The sequence below is a fragment of the Lithobates pipiens genome, unplaced genomic scaffold, assembly GCF_037356315.1.
Source record: "Lithobates pipiens isolate NorthernLeopardFrog02 unplaced genomic scaffold, aLitPip1_a1.2 Scaffold_74, whole genome shotgun sequence".
NCBI classification, from domain to species: domain Eukaryota; kingdom Metazoa; phylum Chordata; class Amphibia; order Anura; family Ranidae; genus Lithobates; species Lithobates pipiens.
In genome coordinates, this window is record NW_027507897.1 from 1,375,613 (window position 1) to 1,403,087 (window position 27,475).

Consider the following 27,475-nt stretch of genomic DNA (forward strand, 5'->3'; position numbering starts at 1 on the left):
ACAGTTGTCACCAAACTGCAGCCCTGGGGCCAGATGTGGCCCTTTGCTTGCTTTTATCCTGCCCTTGAAGCATTATTCCTCCCACCAACTCCAATGATGGGGCAATATTCCTCCCACTGACACCAATGATGGGGCAATATTCCCACCACTGACTCCAATAATGGGCCACTATTCCCCCCCACTGACACCAATGATGGGGCACTATTCCCCACTGACTCCAATGATGGATCACTTCCTCCCACTGACTCCAGTGATGGGGCACTATTCCTCCCACTGACTCCAGTGATGGGGCACTATTCCCCCCACTGACTCCAATCATGGGGCACTATTCCTCCCACTGACACCAATGATGGGACACTATTCCTCCCATTGACTCCAATGATGGGGCACTATTCCCCCACTGACTCCAATGATGGGGCACTATTCCCCACTGACTCCAATAATGGGGCACTATTCCCCTCACTGACTCCAATAATGGGGCACTATTCCCCTCACTGACTCCAATAATGGGGCACTATTTCCCCCACTGACTCCAATAATGGGGCACTATTACTCCCACTGACTCCAATAATGGGGCACTATTCCCCCACTGACTCCAATAATTGGGCACTATTTCCCCCACTGACTCCAATGATGGGGCACTATTCCTGCCACTGACTCCAATAATGGGGCACTATTCCCCCCACTGACTCCAATGATGGGGCACTATTCCCCCCACTGACTCCAATAATGGAGCACTATTCCCCCACTGACTCCAATGATGGGGCACTATTCCCCCCACTGACTCCAATAATGGGGCACTATTCCTCCCACTGACTCCAATAATGGGGCACTATTCCCCCCACTGACTCCAATAATGGGGCACTATTCCCCCACTGACTCCAATGACGGCGCAGTATTCTCCCACTGACTCCAATGACAGGGCACTATTCCTCCCACTGACTCCAATAATGGGGCCCTATTCCCCCCACTGACTCCAATAATGGGGCACTATTCCCCCACTGACTCCAATCATGGGGCACTATTCCTCCCACTGACACCAATGATGGGACACTATTCCTCCCACTGACTCCAATGATGGGGCACTATTCCCCCACTGACTCCAATGATGGGGCACTATTCCCCACTGACTCCAATAATGGGGCACTATTCCCCTCACTGACTCCAATAATGGGGCACTATTTCCCCCACTGACTCCAATAATGGGGCACTATTACTCCCACTGACTCCAATAATGGGGCACTATTCCCCCACTGACTCCAATAATTGGGCACTATTTCCCCCACTGACTCCAATGATGGGGCACTATTCCTGCCACTGACTCCAATGATGGGGCACTATTCCCCACTGACTCCAATGATGGGGCACTATTCCCCCCACTGACTCCAATAATGGAGCACTATTCCCCCACTGACTCCAATGATGGGGCACTATTCCCCCCACTGACTCCAATAATGGGGCACTATTCCTCCCACTGACTCCAATAATGGGGCACTATTCCCCCCACTGACTCCAATAATGGGGCACTATTCCCCCACTGACTCCAATGATAGGGCACTATTCCCCCACTGACTCCAATGACGGGGCAGTATTCTCCCACTGACTCCAATGACAGGGCACTATTCCTCCCACTGACTCCAATAATGGGGCACTATTCCCCCCACTGACTCAAATAATTGGGCACTATTCCCCCCACTGACTCCAATGACGGGGCCCTATTCCCCCACTGACTCCAATAATTGGACATTATTTCCCCCACTGAATCCAATAATGGGGCACTATTCCTCCCACTGACTCCAATAATGGGGCACTATTCCCCTCCTGACTCCAATAATTGGGCACTATTTCCCCCACTGACTCCAATGATGGGGCACTATTCCTGCCACTGCCTCCAATAATGGGGTACCACTCCCCCCACTGACTCCAATAATGGGGCACTATTCCCCTCACTGACTCCAATAATGGGGCACTATTTCCCCCACTGACTCCAATAATGGGGCACTATTACTCCCACTGACTCCAATAATGGGGCACTATTCCCCCACTGACTCCAATAATTGGGCACTATTTCCCCCACTGACTCCAATGATGGGGCACTATTCCTGCCACTGACTCCAATAATGGGGCACTATTCCCCCACTGACTCCAATGATGGGGCACTATTCCCCCACTGACTCCAATAATGGAGCACTATTCCCCCACTGACTCCAATGATGGGGCACTATTCCCCCCACTGACTCCAATAATGGGGCACTATTCCTCCCACTGACTCCAATAATGGGGCACTATTCCCCCCACTGACTCCAATAATGGGGCACTATTCTCCCACTGACTCCAATGATAGGGCACTATTCCCCCACTGACTCCAATGACGGGTCAGTATTCTCCCACTGACTCCAATGACAGGGCACTATTCCTCCCACTGACTGCAATAATGGGGCCCTATTCCCCCCACTGACTCCAATAATGGGGCACTATTCCCCCCACTGACTCAAATAATGGGGCACTATTCCCCCCACTGACTCCAATGACGGGGCCCTATTCCCCCACTGACTCCAATAATTGGACAATATTTCCCCCACTGAATCCAATAATGGGGCACTATTCCTCCCACTGACTCCAATAATGGGGCACTATTCCCCTCCTGACTCCAATAATTGGGCACTATTTCCCCCACTGACTCCAATGATGGGGCACTATTCCTGCCACTGCCTCCAATAATGGGGTACCACTCCCCCCACTGACTCCAATAATGGGGCACTATTCCTCCCACTGACTCCAATAATGGGGCAGTATTTCCCCCACTGACTCCAATGATGGGGCACTATTCCTCCCCACTGACTCCAATAATTGGACACTATTTCCCCACTGACTGCAATAATGGGGCACTATTCCCCCCACTGACTCCAATAATTAGGCACTATTCCTCCCACAGACTCCAATAACGGGGCACTATTCCTCCCGCAGTAAACTGGTCCTTTCCTTAGAAGGTTTGGAGACCCCTGAACTAGTACTACACCACTTCATGTAATGTATATAAAAAGAAAATGTGTCACACAATGGGGATTAGAAACAGATATGGAGCACCATTGGGATCAACACGAATGTCAAACCAGTAGTTGAGCATTTCTTCCAAGGTGATTGGGGCATCAGCGGGCAGTCTGCGGGGCAGTCGGGGAACAGCAGCCCGGCACAGAGGACAGGTCCTGCTCTGCTGCGCCCATCGCTGGATGCATTCCAGGTGGAATTGGTGACTGCAGGGCAGAGTCGTAATGTCTTCTCCATTTTGAAAATCTATTAAACAAATGGAACATGTCAGCTGGTCCTCACCACCCGGCTGGATGGGTGGCGGTGGTGATGGGGGTTGTTGAGGAGCTCTGCCGCGGTCTCTAGGAGAACGGCTCCTATGGTCCTCCTGTCTCCTCCGACGGGCTCTAGACCTCGTCCGATGGGCGATGGGTGACTCTCCGCCGTCCTGACGAGAACGCCTCTGCCGGGATCCGGGACGAGAAGGACGACGCATCCCGATGGTATAAGGGTGCCTTTTATACCTGAAAAAGGCTAAAAAATTATAATATTAATAATAATATTATAATTAGCAATAAGATGGTAGAAATAGCGATAACTATCAATTAAAATCGATAAAATCGCAGTCAGTCACAAGGAAAAGCAGTCAAACGCTGTGAGATCGCAGAGCAACAGCTCAGAGCAACCGCACTCAGCAACTCGTAATGAGAAGTGACCTGAGACAGGCTCAGCCTCATCCCCCTCTAGTAAGCGCCTATCATTCATCTTATGGTGACCTCACAGCATCGTATTTGTTGCCCATATGTCATCATACAACACTGTACACATCTACATCTTATATCATTACATTCATTTCACATTTCATTACATTCTAATGGGTTTTTTAAGGGTTTAATTCTTTAAAATTGTCACTAGGTGGCAGTCTCCGTTTTCCCATAGCTAATTTGCATACCACTATGTCCCTGTCCAATCAGCTGAAGGCTGTGCAGTGAGGAGAGTGGGAGTTGGGCGCCATCTTGGCTAATGGTTGTGTATGAGAAATTGTTATGAGTTTATATTTGCTGGGAAAGCTGAAGAAATCACCCAATCCGGGAATTTTGGTGAGTGAGGAGAGCAGAGCTTTACAGGTGAGGAGTACAGAGGGGAGGAGAGCCGGGGGTAGGTAGGAGAAGGCGGTGGGGGGGAGGTAAGTAGGTGGGGGGTAGGTCTGACAGAATGTACTGTGTGCGCTCTGTGGTGTGAGGTGAGCTCTGAGGTGTAATGGGGAGTATATAGCCGGCTGTAGAGGTGATAATATCCGGGGGAGGGGGGGCAGACATAGCTGGAGCCCCCCATCACCCCTCATCTGCCCCCCCCCAGTCTGTGCCTCCTAATCCCCCTCATCATTGCTGGAAGAGAGGGGGTGTGGGGGAGGGGAGGGCGGACTTGAGGCCCCTATAATGTGTAAGCTGACCCCCCTCCCCCCTCTGATGATATAAAACAAATGTAATATATTGCAGAGTAGCAGCCCTCAGATCTGCATTATATTTCCTGGTCACCATGGTGATCATTCAGTAACACTTCCTGTCCTCCATCCCATATACATAGAGGGGGCTGCTATGACTAGAAATAGGAGGGGGAGGGGACTTTCACTGCCCCAGACCCCTAATACAGGGATGGTCACATGACACTTCCATGACCACTAATGATGGGGGGGGGGGTAAAAGTGTTTGTAAACCTCAGACATGAAATATGAAGAATGCATATCCCTCTATAGCTGGGGTTGGCAACCCGTCGATCGCCACACAGTGACTGGTTGATCGACACCTCGGCTTGCCGAGCCGACTATCAGATGTGGGACTGTTTATTGGCAGCGGAAACGCCGGCCACACAGAGAACAGCCGGCGCATCAGCCGATGCGGCTTCTATAGTGCGGCAGTGTCAGGCGGAGTGATATTACCGCCCCCCTCTGTATTCCTGCCTTAGCAGAGAAGCGGAGTGCAATATACCAAACAAGTAGTGTGTGCCCGAGGTGCCCGGGGAGCTGTGGGCAGACCTACCACCCCCTGGGGAGTTTCCAGACAGACGGAGCTGCTTCGGCAGTCTGTGTCTGTTCTGTCCCTGGATGCCCCCTCCTCACCCAATGGATGCTCGGGGGCATCGCACCCTTCACCCCAATTCTTCACTGCTCTCAGTTGTAGTCGGATCCAATGACCAATGGTAAAGGGCCAGTTCACACCACATGCAGTCCGGTGCATTTTTTTCTGCCTAAAAAACGCATGGATAGTAGGTTATATGCTTTTCAATGACATCGTTCACACCAGTGCTTGCATTTCCAGTGCGTTCCAGAAAAAAAATAGAACATGCTGCATTTTTCCTTCATTGGACTGTGCTGCAATACTGTAAAACGCATCAAAAATGCACTGGAACACACAGGTCCTTACGGCCAGTTCACACCATAGAAACGCAGTCCGGATGCGTTCCAGATGCTTTTCTGCATGCACGTTTTTGGTGCATTTTTAATGCAGTCCAGTGCATTTCCCTCCCATTTTTTCTTAACCCTAAATAAGGACATGTGTGTTCCAGTGCGTTTTTGATGCTTTTTACAGCATTCCAATACAGATCAGTGCAGGAAAAATGCAGCGTGTTCTACTTTTTTTTTTCTGGAACTGGAAAGCCCTGAAACTGACCGCACTGGTGTGAACTATGCCATAGGAAACCATATAACCTACTTTCCATGCGTTTTTGATGTAGGAAAAATCGCACAGGACTGCATGTGGTGTGAACTGGCCCTAAATAAGAACATATGTGTTTCAGTGCGTTTTTGGTGCATTTTACAGTGTTCCAGTTCCAGAAAAAACTTTTCCTGCACTTGACTATATTGGAACACTGTAAAACATGCCAAAAACGCACTGGAATGCAACTAAATGCACCAAAAACGCACTGAAACACACATTTAAGGTTAAGAAAAAAGAGGTAGAAAAAATGACCTGGATTGCATCAAAAACACGCATGCCGAAAAGGATCTGTAACGCATCCGAACTGCGTTTCTATGATATGAACTGGCCCTAAATACGGATATGTGTGTTTTAGTGCATTTAGGTGCATTCCAGTGTTTTTTTGTTTCTTTTTACAGTGTTCCAGTGCAGGAAAAATGCAGCGTGTTCTTCTTAACCCCTTCCCGCCGAGCGTACACAGATGTGCGTACTCGGCTTCCGGGGGTTATACCGGGATGATGCCCGCACCTGCAGGCATCATCCCGGTACCGTTTTGCAGAGCGGGCGATCGGCTATCCAACCATAACAAACGATGCGGCTAAAAGCCGCTCGGCTGTTATGCCGGAGGATTGGGACGTCCCCCCCCCTCCCGCCGCTCTTACCGGTGCTCCCGTTCAATCAGGAGCACCGATCTCACATCCGCCGCTTCCAGCGGCTGGGGAGGGACTGGAATGAAGCAGTAAGCGGCTTCATTCCAGTCTCCTAATTGTAAACACGGAAGCGACATCATGACGTCACTTCCCGTTTACTCGGCTGCCAATGGCGCCGGTTTTAAAAAAAAATATACAGTATTCAGAATCTTCGTTTTCGGCGATCTGAATACATTGACGTGTAAAGGAGGGATGGGGGGTCTTTTAGACCCTCCATCCCTCCATAAAGAGTACCTGTCACCACCTATTACTGTCACAAGGGATGTTTACATTCCTTGTGACAGCAATAAAAGTGATCAAAATTTTTATTTTTTAAAAAAAACAATTTATTAATTTTAAAATAAATAAAAAAATAAACATTTTTTTAAAGCGCCCTCCATCCCCGCGATACGCATACGTAAGTCGTGCCCACATATGTAAACGGTGTTCAAATCACACATGTGAGGTATCGCCGCGATCGTCAGAGCGAGAGCAATAATTCTAGCACTAGATCTCCTCTGTAACTCTAACCTGGTAACCGTAAAAAAATGTTTAAATTGTCGCCTATTGAGATTTTTTAGGTACCGTAGTTTATCGTCATTCCACGAGTGCATGCGATTATAAAGTGTGACATGTTTGGTGTCTATTTACTCGGCGTAACATTATCTTTCACATTGTGCAAAAAACTGGGCTAATTTTACTGTTTCGTTTTTTTTTTTTAATTCATGAAAGTGTCCCTTTTGCCAAAAAGTTGCGTTTAAAACACTGCTGCGCAAAAACCGTGTGACATAAAATATTGCAACAATCGCCGTTTTATTCTCTAGAGTCTCTGCTAAAAAAATATATATAATGTTTGGGGGTTCCAAGTTATTTTCTAACAAAAAGTATGGATTTTAACTTGTAAACACAAGATGCCAAAAATAGACTTAGTCATGAAAGGGTTAAAAACTATATAACCTACTTTACATGCGTTTTTGATTCCAGAAAAAAAATGCACTGGACTGCATGTGGCCCTAAATAAGGAAATGTAACATAAAACGCACGGATGTGAACTATAGCCATACTGTAGTGTGTTTCTGCAAAACTAAAAACGCACTAAAAAATGCACAGGTGTGAACCAGGCCTTACTCGTGGATTGAGATTCAGGCAGCTGGGTGGATCCCAACAATATGGTCGGGATCCTTCCAGATCCTATAGCTGCTCTGCCATGTCAGCTGACAACAGGCAATAGTGCTTGTCTCCCTTCCCAGGTATTGAGCGGCTGTACAATACAGGAGTCACTCATAGCTGGTTGTTCACACCACATGCAGTCCAGTGCATTTTTTTCTGCATCAAAAACGCATGGAAAGTAGTTTATATGGTTTTCTATGGCATATTTCACACCAGTGCGGTCAGTTCCGGGGCTCTCCAGTTCCAGAAAAAAAAATGTAAGTATTGCATTTTTCCTGTACTGGAACGCGGTAAAATGCATGAAAAATGCACTGTAGTGCATCAAAAACGCACCGGATCCCATTACACTGAAAAAAAGAAAAAAAAAGCATCAGGAATGTATCCAAAAATGCACTAAAGACACACATGCAGAAACACATCCGGAACAGATCTGGAATGTGTTTTTGTGGTGTGAACGGCCCTAATTGTCCTATCTGTGAACTGAAGCCGTATGGGCAGAATTATTATTGCATGTTTCTTCTGACATGTGCTGCACAATGCTCTATTCTCTCTAATTGTCTTCATTTGCACAGTAGGGTAATAGAATCGCATTATCACGGGTCGATTGTATAAAAGCTCAGATTCAGTTTTTCTGGTGGATTTTATTCTACTATAAATGGATTCTCTTATTAACAATAGAGAGAATAACAATAGACTCTCAAATGTTTAATATTAATAATAATTTTGAATAAAAAAATGCAATGATTGTATTACTGCTTGTGTTGTAGCCAAATGATTTCATACTTGGATGGGAAGGGGACTCTGAGGCCTCGTACACACGGGTGAATGTCGGGCTCGTTCGGCCCGTGTGTACTGCAGCCAATCCGACAAGCCGTTCTTTTAGCCAGCTTCTCTGGAAGGGTTATGACTGAAAGAGGTCTGCTGAGCGACTCCCATTCAGTGCTGACCGGAGTGTTCTGGTGGGTGGGCTGTTCCCCTGGCACAACAGAATCACACAGCAGGAGAGATCGCCGTACTAACATTGCATTGATAGTACAGCGGCTCCCCCTGAATTGTCAGTTTTCTTTTTTTCTTTGTTTAGCCCGCCGCGTAGAACAAAAAAAAAACGATTATTGTGTACGAGGCTTAGAAGTAGAGCTGGGCGATTTAAAAAAAAAAAACTCGATTCACGATTCAAATCAAGTTTGTTTTTTTGTTTTTTTTTGATGGACAGTCCTGAGGAGCTGTGGGCAGGAGTTTTTAGGCGAGGCCGAGGCTCCGGCCTAGTCCTTGGCTTCCTGCCTTGTGGACTAGGCCTGAAGCCATGGCCTCGCCTAAAAACTCCTGTCCGGAGCACCTCAGGACTGGCGGGTTGGTGAAAAAAAAATCTAAAACAATCAATTTGTTTTAAATTTTGAATCGATTTGACCTCTCAACTCGATTCAAGATTTAAATAGATTTTTTCCCCAGTCCTACTTAGAAGCGACACTAAACTCTGATTTTAAAACCATCTTTTCAAATATGTATTCTTAACTCAAAAAATATCCTCTATGGCTCTCAGCCCCCTCCAAATTCTTTTCTTTTATTTTTTGCTCACACATGATTGCAACTAATATAATATGCACTGCTTGTTTAAAAGAAATGGGTGTGAGGGGGAAAGGAGAGGTTGAGGAGCTCAAGGAGGATGAGGATGGTAAGGAGGCAGAGAAACACACAATGAGAAATAATTTCATGAAAAATGTCCCAGGACCATTAACTACTTAATGGCCCACCACACATTTACTGCCGCAGGGCGGCCCGGCTGCACAAAAACAACATACCTGTACTTTGTTTGCACTTCCTGGTCTGGGGCACGTGCGTGCAACCCGCTCCCACTGTGATTGGACACAGCAGGACCTAATCAGCGGGTCCGCGATCGTTCAGAGGAACAACAGAACGGTGGTTTGTAAACCAGGCAGTCCGTCGTTTTGTCACAGAAGAAGAGAGAGATGTGTGATTCCTACTAATCAGGAACACCGATCTCTCTCTATATCTAGTGTCAGCCCACACAGTAAGAAAGCACAACTAGGGAACACATTTAACCCTTTGATTGCCCCTTATGTTAACCCCTTCCCTGCCAGTGTCATTTATACAGTGACAATGCATTTTTTTAGCACTGATCACTGTATTGGTGTCGCTGGTTCCCAAAAAGTGTCACTTAGGCTGCTTTCACAGTGCAGCGGGAGCGGCGTCGGCGGTAAAGTGCCGCTATTTTTAGCGGCGCTTTACCGTCGTTTTAGCGGCAGTGTGCGGGCGCTAGCGGGGTGGTTTTAACCCCCGCTAGCGGCCAAAAAGGGGTTAAACCCGCCCGCAAAGCGCCGCTGCAGCGGCGCTTTGCCGGCGGTATTGCCGCGGTGTCCCATTGATTTCAATGGGTAGGAGCGGTGAATACACCGCTCCTTCACCGCTGCAAAGATGCGGCTAGCAGGACTTTTTTCACCGTCCTGCCAGCGCATCGCTCCAGTGTGAAAGCCCTCCGGCTTTCACACTGGAGTTAAAGGGGCCGGTTTTTTTCAGGCATTACACAGGTGCTATTTTTAGCACTGAATACCGCCCCAGTGTGAAAGCAGCCTTAGTGTCAGATTTGTCCAGCGCAATGTCGTAATCCTGCTAAAAATCGCTGATCGCCGCCATTACTAGTAAAAAAGAAAAAAGTCCCTAAATCTATCCCCTAGTTTGTAGACGTGATAACTTTTGCGCAAACCATCAATATATACTAATTGGGATTGTTTTACCAAAAATATGTAACAGGATACATATTGGCCTAAATTGATGAATGTTGTTTTTTTGATTAGATATGTTTATAGCAGAAAGTAAAAAATATATATTTTTTCAAAATTGTTGGTCTTTTTTTGTTTCTAGAGAAAAAAATAAAAACCGCAGAGGTGATCAAATACCACCAAAAGAAAGCTCTATGTGTGGGGGAAAAAAGGGGCATACATTTTGTTTAGGTACAATGTCGCACAACCGCACAATTGTTAGTTAAAATAACGCAGTGCCGTATCGCAAAAAGTGGGCTGGTCATTAAGGGGGTAGATCCTTCCGGGACTGAAGTGATTAAATGGGGGATATGTATGGATTCAATTTGTTCAATAAGGAGGATATTGTTGTGACTTTAAGCCCCCTTTCACACAGGCTGTGCGATCAGGTCGGCCTGTCTGTTATTCAGGTGGATCTGATCAGACCATCCATTCACCTCTATGGAATGGTGGATGTTAGTGGACACACGTCTGCTGACATCCGCCGATATCCAATCTGATCCTGTCCACCAAATCCAGGACCACCATCCATCTGGCGGAGAGGTGGTCCGTTTTCATCCAATCTCCCCATAGAGGAGAGTGGGACTCTGAGGGGTCCGTCTCTGCACAGTGAGGTTGGTGGGTTTTGCCATTGTTTATGTCACATGGTTTTTGTGCAGCGTTTTTTCAAACGCAGCTTTTTTTGGGGGGGGGGGGGGGGTTAGAGACTACACCTTTTTACATTTTATTGTGAAAAAACACAATACATAACCCAATTTTTTTTTAAATATAAAAGATGATGTCACGCTGATTGGATAGATACCAAACATGTCACGTTTTAAAATTGCACACGCCCGCACAACGGCGACAAACAACATAAATTTTACTATTCATAGGCAATGCTTTAAAAGCCTTTACAGGTTACCACTTTAGATGTACAGAGGAGGTCTAGTGCTAGAATTCCTGCCCATGATCTGACGTTCGCAGCGATTCCCCACGTGTGGAATGATTGTTTTGTGTGTGTTCAGGACCAACGTACGCTTTTTTTCTAATTATTTATACTATTTTATTTTGACACCGTCGCTTTAATTAAATTATTTTTTTAAATCACTTATGTTGCCGTCACAATGAATGTAAACATCCTTTATGACACCAATAGGCATGTGTCAGGTATTATTATGGGGGGATCTGGGGTCCTCCTTTGCACTTAAAAGCATTCCAAATGTCAACAACAGTGGTTTTAAATGCTTGTATTATTTTTATGTTTTATTTTTATTAGTAATAGCTGTGCTCTGCGATTTTTATTTATTTTTATTTTTTATGGGACTGCGACATTGCGGTGGGCAGATTGGACACTTTTGACACATTTATGGGACCATTGGCATTTATACAGCGATCAATGTTATAAAAAAACACTGATTATTGTGTTCTTTGTGTGGGTTTCTAACTGTATGGGGGATGGGAATTACTAGAGGAGGAGACATATGGCTGTTCCGCCTTAGTAGGAACAGACGATCTGTCTCTCTTCTGACAAAATGGGGATTTGTGTGTTTACACACACAAATCCTTGTTCTGGCACTCGTGCCTGTGATCGTGCGTGGGTGGCAGCGATTGTGCCCACCGGCCACGTGCATCGGGTCCCCAGTGGTGCAGCATGCGGCCTCTTAAAGGGGATTTTGCGGTAACGAGCCACTTTTCCGACATATATGTGCGTGAGTCAGTCGGCAAGTGGTTAAGACTCCAGTAAAGTGGAAGTAATGTCATGCCATCACTTCCAGGTTACTAGATACGAGACCCGATCAAAGACGATTCCAGCTTTGTCCGGGTTGCCGGCAGACGTGGCGGCTGGTCGCTTGGGCCTCCTGGTGGGACGGGCGAGCTGCGGAAGGCGGGGGAGGGGGGAACGTTCTCTCCGCTGCTTAGCCGCATCGGTTGTTATTACAAGGAAGTGACGGTTGGCTCTAAAAAACGGTACCGGGGTGATGTCTGCAGTTGCATATCACCCCAATATAACCACTTGAAGCCAAATGATGTACAGGTACGGGATTTGGTGGAAAGTGGTTGTAAACCCTTACAAACCACTTTTACCTACAGATAAGCCTAGATTAAGGCTCACCTGTAGGTGCAAGAAATATCTCCTAAACCGTGTGGAAAAGACAGTCACGCTGTCTATGGCGCACGCACTGTAGACAACGGCACGCAGGTATACTGAGTGTGCCATTTCTAGCGGCAATTGTGCCTTTAGTGGTGGCTCCCGCGATTCAACACACAATCAGCGCCGAAACCCTTTCTAGTGATTAGCGCCTGTCTTCTCTCTTTTTTCCCCTAAAATTGCCAGTCAGACCTCTTCCCCTGCAGGATGGAATGTTGGAGGAGTTCAGTACACCATTCGAGTACAAAACATCCCCAGAAATTGAATTTACTGTGTGTGACTTTACAGGGGAAATTGTCCTTAGCTTAGTGAATGTGGTGAAAATCTGTGCAAAGAAGATCGAAAAATCAGTATTTATACTTTCACATGATTGGATTATGGAGGTCAACAGAGCTTCACCACATTCAGTAAGCTAAGGAGTGACACAGTGATCAGACTATTTACCTTTAGTAAATCGACCCATAGTGTTTGCAAAAGTAAAAGGTCGTTTTTTGGTTTTTTTTATGGAGTAGGAAAGGGTTAAGGCCCCGTTCACACACCGAATCCAACTTTGAAATAGATTTCAAAGCTGCAGGTCATCGCAACTTCAAGTGCAAAACTGAAATCGCAAAAAATAGTGCAGGAACTTCTATTTCAAATCGGCGAGGCACCTCAAAGTCGAAGACGCACCCATTCGATCAGTTCCATTGTCAACAAGGTGCGACTTGTCATGCGATTTTTGGATCTGTCAAATTCGTATGACAAGTGACAACGATGTGAATGGGTACTTAACCCATATCTGGTATTTTTTCTAAAAGTTTGCTACTAAGAAAATGTTCCCTTCATATTTTGTCTGGGAGAGGCAACAGGAAATCTCACCAAAGTGAATTGATCTCCCATCACACCCCTTACATTGCTTTGTATGGCCCCCACATGCTTGTATGCATGCCTGATAACATTGGGGATGCTCCTAATGAGACGACAGATGGTGTCTTGGGGTGTCCTGGGGTATTTCCTCCCAGATCTGGAGCAGGGCATCACTGAGCTCCTGAACAGACTGAGGTGCAACCTGGCGGTGTTGGATGGATCGAAACATAATGTCCCAGAGGTGTTCTATTGGATTTAGGTCAGGCGATTGTGGGGGCCATTCAATGGTATCAATGCCTTCATCCTCCAGGAACTGGCTGCATACTCTTGTCACATGAGGCCGGGCATTGTCATACACCAGGAGGAACCCAGAACCCACTGCACCAGCGTAGGGTCTGATAATGATTTCTGATTTCATCCTGATACCAAATGGCAGTCAGGGTGCTTGCCTGATTCTTACCCACTGCCACCCCTGCCTGTGTCTTAACCCCTCTGCCACCCCTGCCTGTGTCTTAACCCCTCTGCCACCTCTGCCTGTGTCTATCCCCTCTGCCACCTCTGCCTGTGTCTATCCCCTCTGCCACCTCTGCCTGTGTCTATCCCCTCTGCCACCTCTGCCTGTGTCTATCCCCTCTGCCACCTCTGCCTGTGTCTATCTCCTCTGCCACCCCTGCCTGTGTCTATCCCCTCTGCCACCCTTGCCTGTGTCTAAACCACCCCCCCCACACCTGCCTGTGTCTAACCTCCCCCCTGCCTGTGTCTAAACCCCCCCCCCGCCTGTGTCTAAACCCCCCCCGCTACCCCTGCCTGTGTCTAAATCCCCCCCGCTGCCCCTGCCTGTGTCTAAACCCCCCCCCCCCCGCTGCCCCTGCCTGTGTCTAAACCCCCCCGCTGCCCCTGTCTGTGCCTAAACCCCCCCGCCTCCCCTGCCTGTGTCTAAACCCCCCAACCACCATTGCATTTGATTGAACTCCCCCACCACTGTTGCATTTAAATCTTACTTCCTGATAAATTACATTTTAATTTTCATTGCCATGATATAAAATAATGGTTGTGGGGGCTTTTGGTGGGTGGGATTTTTTTTGGGGGGGGGGGGGTAGGTGGGCTGGGCAGCATTTCATTCCTGGACCCAGGCAGCACAATGTCTTGGGCCAGCCCATATATGTTTTCTTTTTTTTTAAGCTGTGTACTTACCTGAATTTGCCTTAGGCTGAGTTCACACTGGCATTAAGAGCAGGTGTTTGAGAGGAGTTTTAAAAAGCCCCCCAAATGCCTATGCACAAGATACAATAGATATATAGTGCTGTTCACACTAAGCGTTAGCATCCTGTTGCTTCAAAATTGAAGCCTCATGTCGAGTCAGGAGGTGTTTGAAGCCTTTTCAACGCCCCCCATTCAAGTCTATGGTAAATGCTCTGGTAGGCGGTTGCAGGGCATTAAGATTTGTTCATTTACTGTAATGGAATAGGCATTTGTGGAGCAGTTTTAACGTTCATCAAATGCTTCAAAACTGCCCATAGGGTGTTTGGGGAGCATTTTTAACTCCTCATTAATGCTTGTAAAATGCCTGTCAAATGCCCAGACTAAAGCTCATTGATGCCGGTCTGACGCCCACACTAATGCCATACAAACTCTATAGGAGTGTTTGTTGAGCATTAGATATTTATATCAGCATCTTGCAGTCCTTATACAGCAGGTCGTCCTTCACATTTTTGTTACCACTGTGACAATCATATTATTTTGTATTTATACATGCACTGTATACTTTCTTCATAATTGTTTTGCAAGAAGTTAATGCCCATATTTTATGTCTTTAGACAGTTCTACTTCATCAGTTTGTCTTCCTGAAGAAACAGACTCTGCCCTGCGAAACGTGTCGAGAACATATTCAAGACGCTATGAGTGGAATCTTTAAAAATGTATGACGGCATTTATATAACATGTTGTATAATTGTCCTCACCTTGATTTAAAGTGTACAGTTTTGTATTATGTGTTTAACTTGGTGCCTTATTTAGGATATTTTTACTGAACATAGACAATAAAAGTTGTTTTTTACTTGGAGATTTTTTCTTGGTGTGGTACCATTAAAGTCCTATTGAACTTTGTGTCTTAGGGAATGCTCTCTTTATGCATGTGTAATATATTATGTATGCACTTCCTGCCCTGGAGTTGTTGGCTTCGAAACCCAGGAAATTGAGAGAGAGAGAGAAAGTCTCAGCCAAATGTCCCATCCATGCTACAAGCCAGAAGAGCATACTCGCCAACTGTCCTGGGAAATTCTCAGGATTTAGACCTTTGTCCCGGTCTTACAGTTTCCTGGGAAATGTCCCGGTCTAAATCTTTTTTCCCACTAGAGGCTGCGGCGGTGTCCTGTCAGATAGTGTCCGCATTCGCAGTACACATGACAAGCAGATTCTGAAAAGATCCGAAGATGAACGGCGCCTGCGTCGTGAGTCCAGGTTCTAGCCCCACCATCCAAGTGGACATAGTTAGAATAAAAAAGAGCCGAGCAAAGCGAGGCCGTGCCCGAAGCGTGGCGAGCGACACAAGCCTTTTAGGTGTGCCCCACGAGTCGGGTAAGAGAGGTGTGTCTTTGTTGTCCCTTTTTAAGGGGACGGGGGGAGGGGGAGACACGGGTTATTTGTGTACAAGCTTGTCGAGAGAGCAGGGGGAAATGGTTGAAGAGCTCCGAAAAGACAGTGGGGCTCCTACGGATCTCTCCTGGTAAATAGGGGGAGGTTCTGGGGGGGGGGGGGTGAAAGTTAAGTTGGCAGGGCCTGAGTCTCACCCTCAGGAATAGGTGTCTCCGTGGGTATGAGTTTAGATACCCAACGTGAGATATATGACCGGAATGGTCGTGGGAAGGTCGGGGGGGGGGGGGCATGCACGTATCTCAGATAAATATGTAGAAGGACAAGAATGAATGGGAATCCCTAGAGTAACCGGACCCAACATAGAACCCGGTAGATGATGGAGCTAAAATACATGACATATAATGTGCAGGGATTGAGTTTGTATGGGAAGAGATTTAAAATCCCCAAATTAAACAGCGAGCTGTAGATGTAATTTTTATTCCAGAGACTCACCTAACCCAGCAGACAAATATTAAAATGCATTCAAGGGACTATCCTACCTGGTTCTATGGGGACTCACCAATAAGGGGGGCAAATGGGGTGGGAATTGGATTTTCGGAAAGGGTTAAATTTAAGATACTAGATAGAAGGATAGACCCGAAGGGGCACTATATGTTCATTAAAGGTAAAATGGGAGAAGGGATATATACCCTGGTCAATGTATACTGCCCAAACAAGAACCCTGTACATTTTTTAATAGAATATTGACCATATTGGAGGGATTCCGGACGGGAACGGTGGTCCTGGCGGGAGACCTAAACTCTGGTTTGGACCTTTTGCTGGATAGTACGTTGCATGCACAGGGGAGGAGTAAGGCACAAATTAAAAAGATAAAAGCAAAATTACATCAAGTCCAACTAATGGACGTCTGGAGGAAAAAACATGATGGTGTTAGGGACTATACTTTTTTCTCCCCTGTGCACGGGACCTATTCAAGGTTGGATTACTTGTTTGTTGAACACAAAGTATTGGAGGAGGTTAAGATTGAAATAATATCAATATCTGACCATGCCCCGGTCACTATGGAGATGGGGACCCCGGGGATCCAAAGGATACCATATACATGGCGGCTTAATGAAAGTCTATTATTGGATAAAGAGACCGAAATTGAGTTTTATTTTTCAACTAATGATATGGGTAAAGTAGCGCCCAATATTCTCTGGGAAACGCTTAAGGCGTATATAAGAGGGATCCTTATCTCCATAGGGGCCAGAAAAAAAAAAGGGTAAGAGAAACGTATATTGAAAAACTTACGGAAGAAATTCATGGTTTAGAATTACAACATAAAAATAGGGGGGGTTTTCACAGGCAGTCTTCCACGAGTTGGTCAGTAAAAGAGAAGAATTAAAGGACATCATGGAAGAGGCGGCCAGGAAAGAGATTAATAGGTTAGCACGGAACCAATACTTACGGGGAAACAAGCCCAGCAAAAAATTAACCAGGACCGTGAAGAAGAAAAGAGAGGTCAATTATATTGAGAAAATTCTGAATAAGGGTGGAGATCCCATTTATACTACAAAAGAGATAGCACAAGAGTTTAGAAATTATTATGAGGCCCTGTATACTGTAAGGAAGGAAAATCAGGAGGGACAGAAAGTGGAAGAACAGATAATGGAAGCAAAGATACGGGATTTCTACGAGAGTTGTGTGTTAAATACAATATCGGAGTATGATAGGGAGTACATGGATAATCCAATAACAGAGAAAGAAGTCCTAAAAAAATCTCCCCCGGGCAAAAGCCCGGGCTCGGATGGCTTTAGGACTTTATACCTAAAGAAGTTTAAAGACATTCTGGTCCCGAAGTTATGCAGATACTGTGGGTAAAGAATGCGATATGGGGTCAGATGCGCTGCTCGCCTCAATAACGCTAATCTTAAAGGAAGGGAAAGATGATAAATTATGTTCTAGTTATAGGCCGATCGCGATATTAAACGCAGATACTAAACTCCAACCAAGCATTCTAGCGAACAGATTGAAGGAGAGGAAGAGTGAGTTGGTCCATCCGGACCAGACTGGATTTATATCAGGTAGGGAGGGCCGGGACAATGGAGTTCGGGCCCTGTTGTTAATACAGGCAGCTAAGAGCGAAGGAAACCCCAGTCTATTCCTGTCTATTGATGCTGAAAAAGCTTTTGACAGGGTAGACTGGGGTTTTATGTGGAAAGTCTTGGAGATGATGGGGCTGGGACCCGGGATGATTAGTTGGATTAAAGCGTTGTACAGGGGCCCTCAGACAAGGGTGAAGGTAAACGGGTACTCGTCCTCCCCCTTTAGGATGAGTAATGGAACAAGGCAGGGTTGCCCCTTGTCCCCCTTGTTGTTCATACTGACATTGGAACCTTTATTGTCTTATATAAGGAATAGTGTGGATATAAGGGGGATAAGATGGGCCGAGAGGAGCATAAACTAGCAGCTTTCGCTGATGATGTACTTCTCTTTATCTCACATCCTAGGACATCGCTGCCTAATTTGCTGGGAGTCTTAGAAAATTACGGAGAACTTTCCAATCTCAAAATCGATCCCACGAAGTCAGAAATACTAAATATTAATATAAACCATATAGAAGAAAAGAGATTAGCAAAAGAGTTCCATTTTATTTGGAAACAGGACATAAAGTATTTGGGGATTATATTAACTGATACTCTGAGGAAAATATATCTAATAAATTATATCCCGCTGTTGGACAAGACAAGGAGAGAAGTAAATAAAATGTCGTCCGCCCCCCTCTCGTGGTTCGGTCGCATAAATGCGATAAAAATGATGATAACCCCAAAATCCTTTATAAATATCAAATGCTCCCAATAAGGAGCTCGCAATCGTTTTTTTACAACATTAAAAAGGTATCATCTCGCGTTATATATGGTATAACAAAAAAAAAGAAAAACCCGTATCACGGGTGCCGTTTTGTGTCAAAGTAAGAAAAAGGGAGGTCTGGCTGTTCCAGACTTTAAAAAATATTACTACGCGGTGGTAATATCACGGTTGGTTGAATAGACAATGGAGAATAGCAACAAAAGATGGAGGGATATAGAATTCAACATGAGTAGTACACATTTGGGTCACATAGTATGGAATCCACCACATTCTAGGGAATTAGGACAGAACACTCATGAAATCACTCATAATACACTGAAAATATGGGATAGGATACATGCACAAAAAAACTGGAAATACAACTCCCCACTAATTTATTTGAAAGACAATGTTTTTTTTACACCAGGGACGAGGGAGCTGGGGGGAAATTAGATTAAAAAAGATGTCCAAGTGAAGGACATAATAGATAAAGGCAAAATACATACTTTTAAAAGATTACAAGGCGATACTGAGCGGTGGAGACTTGATACATGGAGGTACATTCAGCTGGAAAAATTTGTGGAAAAATTACCTGATCCAATTAGATCGGAAAAGGAATATACAAAAATGGAAAAGATGATAATAAAGGGGAATATAAAAAATAGTATTGCTCAAATATATAAAATTGTGGTGGAGGAGGAGAAGGGGGATGCCCCTCCAAGTATCAAGAAATGGGAAAGGGAAATAGGCACGAGGTATGATAGAGATAGATTGGTTAAAATATGGAGATTAGTACATGAAATGGCACCGGATACGAGGACGGTAGAAATTAACTATAAATGCCTGGCGAGATGGTTCCTTACTCCGGATAGATTGAGTAGATATCAATCTGAAACATCATCTGAATGTTGGAGAGGGTGCAAAATGGCAGGTACAATGTTACATATATGGTGGGAATGTCCCACCATAAAAGATTATTGGATTAAGATTTTAGCATTGATAAAAGAGAGGGGAATCTATCCTTTATGACCCATGGGTCTGTCTGTTCCATGGGACGGACAGATCGATAGGGCCATATAAAGTTTCATTGTTGCCAATCTTGTTAAATATAGCGAAGGGATTGATCCCAAAAAATTGGCAGAAACCAGAAAGCCCAAAGATAAGCAAGTGGATAAAGGGAGTTAATTATATTCAAAAAATAGAGAGGGAACAAGACAAAGAGAGGGAGGAGGGAAAGGTAGAGGAAAGAAAAGATAAATGGAAAGACTGGGATTGTTTAAAAAATTCTTGGAGTTATGTGTGGGAGATAACCTGAGAAAATTAGAACCGGAAAGAGTATGTAGCGTGAGAGGAGGGGTCAACTAGGTGAGTTTATAGAACTGAGGAGACGTGCGGGGGTTGGGGGGGGGGATGGTGGGACAGGGGCGGGGTTTGGAGGGGACTGCTGATATATAACTGATGTAATTTATTATGTATAATGTCAGATACGCTCTTGTTTTTATGTGTAGAAAATGGAAATTATAAATAAAGAATTAAAAAAAAAATGCTCAACAACATCAAGTAACTGGAACTGCATATAGAAGGCCAACATCGAAGAATTTAATACTTTATGCATAAAGCTGCCACCCTGGGCATGTTATTCATACTATATCGAAATGTCAATTTATTTGTTTAAAACTGTTTAAAACTGAATTGTTCTTCAGCTGGGGATTTTGAGAGGGAAGCAATGTTCCACGAACGTGGCTAGAACAAACGTAATCAAAAAAGCTCACAAATCTGTTACTAATCTATTTCGACAGAACCTGCTAGAAGAGAGGAAGAACAAAATCATGACAGACAGTATTGCAACTTTGTTTTTTTTCAACATGTTACAGTAACCAGTACCATAACAAAGCATATCATTTCCAAATACCTACCCATCCTTCATGAAGATCCTGGATTTAAGACCTTTCTATCGAAAGAAATCAAGTTCGTAGTTAGGAAGACTCTAACATTAGGCAATCTAATCTCTCCTAGCATGTCTAAACAACCCATGCATACCTGACTGCATACCACAGGCTTTTTCAAGTTTAATGCTACCCGTTGCTCAAGTTGACGTTTTACTGGAACTCCTCATACAGTTATCTCTTGTGCAAACAATTATTCATTATAAACAAAAATATCAATCTTGCTAGACATTTCAGATTCTGACATGATTTGGACACCAGATCCCTCAAAGTTCAAATCATAGAATGTGTGGACACCATTGCTTGAGGGGGGCCGGTTTCCTCTGCTCTGCAAAAGAGAAGTGTATTGGATATTCAAATTGGACACATGTATTCCAAAGGCATTAAATTATGAGTACAAAGTCAGTCATTATTATGAATGATATCCCCTCCCCCGTATATATTCCATTTTCTCTCCTTCCCCTCCCTCCCCCCCCCCCTTCTTTCTCCCCCCACATACACACACACTTTCCCCATCCTCTCCCTTTCCCCTCCATTTCTTTCCCCATTCTTTTACCTCCCTTTTTTTTACGTCATGGAGTATATAGAAATATTAGGGACTTTTTCCCCTATATGCTGTCCATATCCTACATGTAGGACATGTCCTACATGATGTTTCTGATGAGGACAACAGAGTTGTTGTTTTTGTTTTTACACAACACATACTTATTACTTATATTTTTTACAAATATTTTCATATATAAAACACTTTATTTCACATCACGTTTTCCCTTTTGACATTTATTTTTATTGCCCATTTTACTTTCTTCGCTCCATTTTTATTTTCACTTTTTCATAACATGATCTTTTCTCATGATTCAGTTCGTTTTCTTGCTTTTTTTTCTCCGGTTCCACACCATCATTTCACAGTCTTCATCATTATGCATCACACACATTTACGGATGATGCTCATATAAACCTATGCTTGGCGGGGGGCGTGGCCTGACCAGCAATGGAGTAAGACATGGGTAGAGTGAGCTCCCAGCGCCGATTCTCCTGATCGCTATCCTGCACGTTAATTGGTCTTTGTAAGACACCACATACTGCCTCATACCCGAGTGGACCAAACGGGGAACATGTCTCCGCCGAAACGAAACACTCGGACCACGGACAAACTGGCTCAGTTCCGCCGGCTGGAACCGGAGCAACAGGCCGAAGATGGCGCGGGCACTTGCGCGGGTGAGAGACAACATGCACCTGATACAGCCAAGGTGTTAGACGCCATAGCGGCGTTGCAGGGTACGCTGACGGCCAAAATTAATGATATAAAGACTGACATCTTCCTGCTCCGACAAGACCTCTCCAAACTAAAGGACAGAGTCACAGAAACAGAAACGAGAATAGGGACGGCGGAGGACCTCATCCACCCGTTGAGACACGCCACGGAGGATATGCAGCGGCAAATTCAACAACTGCACTCCCACCAAGATGATATGGAGAACCGCTTGAGGAGGTGCAACCTCAGATTCATTGGTCTCCCGGAGAGAGTGGAGGGTACAGACCCAGCAGAATACCTGGAATCCCTCCTGATTAAGACCTATGGCAGGAAGGTATTCTCCATTATGTTTGCGGTGGAACGTGTCCATCGCATTCCGATGAGACCCCTACCGCCCGGAGCTCCTCCCCGCACGTTTATAGCTACGTTTTTGAACTTCCGAGACCGGGACAAAATCCTGCGATTAACCAGAGAAAGGAGAAATATTCAAGTGGAAAACAACCAGGTGGCAGTGTTCCAGGATTTTTCCAGCGACGTACAGAGGAGGAGATCCCGCTTCCAGGAGATCAAGTGCCGCTTGAGAGCACAGCATCTTAATATATATATATATATAAATATAAAATAGAGAACTCTAGTGTAAACCCATTTATTACTTTAATCTATCTCACAAGCTCCTTATAGCGTCACTCTGATTAAACGTGTAGGGCAGGGCTTGGAGCGTCATCGCGGCACTTTCAGTATCCTCAGGGCATCCTGGCCACATTGTATATTGCATGCATTTTATCTTCCCTCTTTCATATAAGTGAGTTTTTGTCTTTTATAAGAATAAATGTAAAAACTGAATTACGCTACGAGATGCGTTTTCTGTTCACCCATCCATATGAGCACATCCACTGACTATATACTGTGAAGAGGAGGATGAGATATCAGATACCATCCAAAGGGATTTGGAGCATCTACAGTATGTTTGGTTCCTTTGACCCCTGTTGGGGCTTAACCATCTGGTGGTGAGCACAGACCTGGAGGGGGGAGCACGAGTGATTTCACCTATTCACCAGCCGCTTGTACATGCATGAATGCTTAAGCACCATCCATTTTGGATTGGAAGAGTTTATATGGACTAATGATTTTTACATTTCTTTATGGACCTTTAAATTGTTTTGTTGTACATAAGTTTTTGTTTAATGGGCATGAGAGTACTTTCATATTGAACATTTACCAGTATTAATTGTATTTATTAAATGTGTTACAACTGGGAAAATGTAGTTTGAACAACAACACACACTTTTCATTCAGTGCAGCATTTAAAGGGACAGCAGGCATAAATTTGTTCACTCAATTTAGCTATTTATTTATTTAGCTACTAAAAGGGTAACATGGTATAAATAAGTGACACAAATCAGTTAGAACACATAGTTTTATTAGCACTAAGTTAAAGGCACCATGCACATGAATTTATTTATTTAATAAAATAGACACTAGTATTGGGCAGCACCACACATACCTCTCTTTTAGACTTACCTTTATAGACTCCACCTACAGGTGGGGAAGTTGAGGTAAGGCAGCAGCCAGATTTCAGATTATAGACCCTTAGCGTGGAATTAATACTTATTCATCAATAAATATGTTCACAGTTTGCTGTGCAATGCCCTTGCCCCTGGGTTCAAATGTTCTATTGTATTGCCGGCCTACCTCCTTTCTAGTAGGGAATACTACTCTTTTATTCTTTTCAGTTTCAGATTATTTTGTTCCCGGCACCATTAAATATATTCCAAATTCTCTCTTGCAGAATGGCACCAGTTTTCATGTTTTTGACCAAGGCAGGTTTGCAAAGGAAGTTCTACCCAAGTACTTCAAGCACAATAACATGGCAAGTTTTGTGAGGCAGCTGAATATGTGTAAGTACAGAACAGAACGGAAATATTTTATGTTTTGCATGCAGTGTCTACATTCTGCGAGGAAAGGACTATTCAACGGAGGAAAGGTTGTAGAATATGTGCACCAAAGGAAAGACTAAAAGTGTAAATGTCTAGGTGCCATGCATATTCCAGTCAATGTTTAAGGGTAGGCCCTTACATAAATTCATGTCCCCTGTAGGGCAATGCTAGTGTATGCACTATGACAATAAATCTATGGAGCCTCATGGTAGTCAATAAGTATGAATCCTAAAAATGAACTGGCAGAATGAGAGTCCCCACCTATTGGTGAATAGTGATGGACGAACTTCCGACGGGACGTTTCGCGAACGCGGACCACGAACGCGGCCGATAGTTCGCGAACCGGAACGTTCACGGCGGGCCCCATTGACTTCAATGGGAGGCGAACTTTGCAAACCTACATGTCAAATTTGCAGCCACAAAATAATTGATAGCTGTGCAAACATAGTCCCACCACATGACCAATGACATAACACATGTATGAGGTGAATCTGGGATCGACAACTACAAGCATTCTTTTTTTTATATGGGAAATTGTTGTGACAATATAGGACTGTGGAGCGCATGAAGGCAATGGAGGAGAGGGAAGGTCAGGTTAGGCAAAGAAGAGGGTGCAGGAGATGATCACCAGCAGCGTGACATACAGCAATGAAACCTGCACCGTGATAGAGTCATCTGACAGCAGCACCGTGATAGAGAGCACTGACATCAGCAGCGTGACATACAGCAATGACACCTGCACCGTGATAGAGTCATCTGACAACAGCACCGTGATAGAGAGCACTGACATCAGCAGCGTGACATAAAGCACTAACACCAGCACCGTGATATACAGCACTGACAGCAGCACCGTGATAGAGAGCACTGACATCAGCAGCGTGACATAAAGCTCTAACACCAGCACCGTGATAGAGCGTACTGACATCAGCACCGTGATATACAGCACTGACACCTGCACCGTAAGCAGCCCCAGGAGGAAGTCAGCATAGCACAGGGATGGTGGGAGCCCCTCATAATGAGCATAGCACAGGGATGGTGGGAGCCCCTCATAATGAGCATAGCACAGGGATGGTGGGAGCCCTCATAATATGCACAGCAGAGGTACAGCCCTAGGAGGAAGTCAGCAAAGCACAGGGATGGTGGGAGCCCCTCATAATAAGCAGCCCCAGGAGGATGTCAGCATAGCACAGGGATGGTGGGAGCCCCTCATAATAAGCAGCCCCAGGAGGATGTCAGCATAGCACAGGGATGGTGGGAGCCCCTCATAATAAGCATAGCACAGGAATGGTGGGAGCCCCTCATAATATGCACAGCAGAGGTACAGCCCCAGGAGGAAGTCAGCACAGCACAGGGATAGTGGGAGCCTCTCATAATAAGCAGCCCCAGTAGAAATATGACACCGCTCAACCTCTTCAAAGAGGAGGGTACAGGCATATAGTACGGTGTGCTTTTTTTGGACAAGGAAGTGAGCCAAATGAAGAAAAAAGGTCTGTGTGCTAGATTAAAAAAATTGTTTATCGACATATACATGGTCTACTGGTCACATGTGTTGAATTCCTCCGAGATCCATGCCTCATTCATTTTTAGAAATGTGAGGTAGTTAACACTGTCGTGAGCTAGGCGAGTACGCTTATCGGTCACGATCCCCCCTGCTGCGCTGAACGTCCTTTCGGACAGGACACTGGACGAGGGGCAAGCCAACAGTTTGACTGCAAATTGGGCAAGCTCTGGCCAGAGGTCAAGCCTGCCCACCCAGTAGTCCAGGGGTTCATCACTCCTCAGTGTCCACATCGGCCGTTAACCCAATGTAGTCGGACACCTGACGGTCTAGGCGTTCCCTGATGCTGGATCCGGATGACACCTGTCGATTGGGTCGGCTGAAAGAATGACCTCATATCCGAAGTCACCAACACTTCTTCAAACCGGCCTCTTCTTGCAGGCGCTGTTGGATTGGTACCTGCAACTCCTTCTCTGGGAGTGGGAATTGCTCCTCTGCCAGCGCACGCAAAAGCAGAATGCAGCATTTCTCGAAGCAAGGCCTGGAAATGCTCCACTCTGCCAGCCCTCTGTGACGGCGGTAACATTTCCGCCATTATGTGTTTGTACCGGGGGTCTAAGTACGTTGCCACCCAGTACTGGTCCTTGACCCTTATGCTTTTTATACGGGGGTCCCTATTAAAACACTGGAGCATGAAGGCCCCCATTTGCACTAAACTGGAAGCGGTGTGGTGGCGTGGCTCCTGCTCATCATCCAGGATAATGTCGCCCTCTTCATTCTCCTCCCCCCCATCCACGCACAACAACAGGAATCCCAGAAAGGTTTAAAGCATGCTCTTCTTGCTCCTCCTCATCCGCCCCGGGAACCATCCTCCTCTGACTCCTCTTCAGACTCCTGTTGTTCACTTGTCTCTGATAGAGTAGCCCCCCCTGGGAATTAATCCAGCATTGCGACTTCCTCATCTTTCCGCTCCTGCTCCTCCACAGCTTGATCAATGACACGACGCAATGCACGCTCCATAAAGAAGGCATAAGGTACCATGTCACTGATGGCGCCATGGCTGCGACTGACCAGTTTGGTGATCTCCTCAAATGGGCGCAGAAGTCTGCATGCGTTGCGCTATAGCAGCCACTGGCGCGGTGAAAAACCCCCCAGCTCCCCAGAACCTGTTATGCCACAAAGTTCATACAGGTAGACGTTAACTGCACGTTTCTGCTGGAGCAGCCTAACAAGCATATAGAAGGTTGAGTTCCATCTCAGTTCCGTGTAAGATCTTCTGAAATGGGCCGAGATTTTCCTTGCCTGCCGCAAGATGTCCTGGACCCCAGGGTATTTGACGAGGAATCACTGAACAACCAAGTTTAAGACGTGTGCCATGCATGACACGTATGTGATTTTGCCCTGTTTCAATGTGCTAAGCAGATTGGCACCGTTGTCGCACACCACTTTACCAACTGTCAAATTGAGCGGTGTTAGCCACTGATCTGCCTGTGAACGCAAAGCTGAAAGGAGTGCCGGACCAGTGTGGCTCTTGGCTTCCAGGCACAACAGGCATGGCAACGTCTCACCTGGCATGTCGAATAGGTTCTGGGGAGCTTGGGCGGCACAGCGGAAGAGCCGCTAGCAGCGGAAAAGGAGGAGTCAGCCGAGGAGGAGAGGGAGGAAGATGGAGTAGGAGGAGGAGGAGGAGAAGAAGGGCCAGGCCTGCGTGCAATCCGTGGCGGTAAAACCAAATCTACACAGGTGCCACTGGTTACATGCTTGACGGCCGTCAGGTTTACCCAGTGGGCAGTAAAAGTGATATACCTTCCCTGCCCGTGTTTGCTAGACCATGTGTCTGTGGTCAGATGTATCTTGGCACCGACACTGTGTGCCAGAGATACATTCACTTGCCGCTGAACATGGCCATATAGCTCTGGGATGCCCTTCTGTGAGAAATACTTCTTTCCTGGGACCTTCCATTGTGGTGTTCCAATGGCCACAAATTTGCAAAAGGCCTCCGAGTCCACCAGTTTATATGGCAGTAGTTGGCGGGCTATGAGTTCTGACAAGCCAGCCGTCAACCGTTGGGCAAGA

At 45.6% G+C, this 27,475-nt stretch overlaps 2 long non-coding RNA genes across 2 annotated transcripts in view; both read left to right on the forward strand.

The window, feature by feature from the left end:
- LOC143959427 (uncharacterized) overlaps window positions 1-15,398 on the forward strand; it is a 55,759-nt gene extending 40,361 nt beyond the window's left edge. Inside the window, exon 2 of the long non-coding RNA XR_013270226.1 lies at window positions 15,154-15,398. This is a non-coding gene — a long non-coding RNA (uncharacterized LOC143959427). The remainder of the gene's footprint in view (window positions 1-15,153) is intronic.
- A 7,386-nt stretch (window positions 15,399-22,784) lies between these two features.
- LOC143959428 (uncharacterized) overlaps window positions 22,785-27,475 on the forward strand; it is a 35,123-nt gene continuing 30,432 nt past the window's right edge. The window contains exon 1 of the long non-coding RNA XR_013270227.1: window positions 22,785-23,862. This is a non-coding gene — a long non-coding RNA (uncharacterized LOC143959428). The remainder of the gene's footprint in view (window positions 23,863-27,475) is intronic.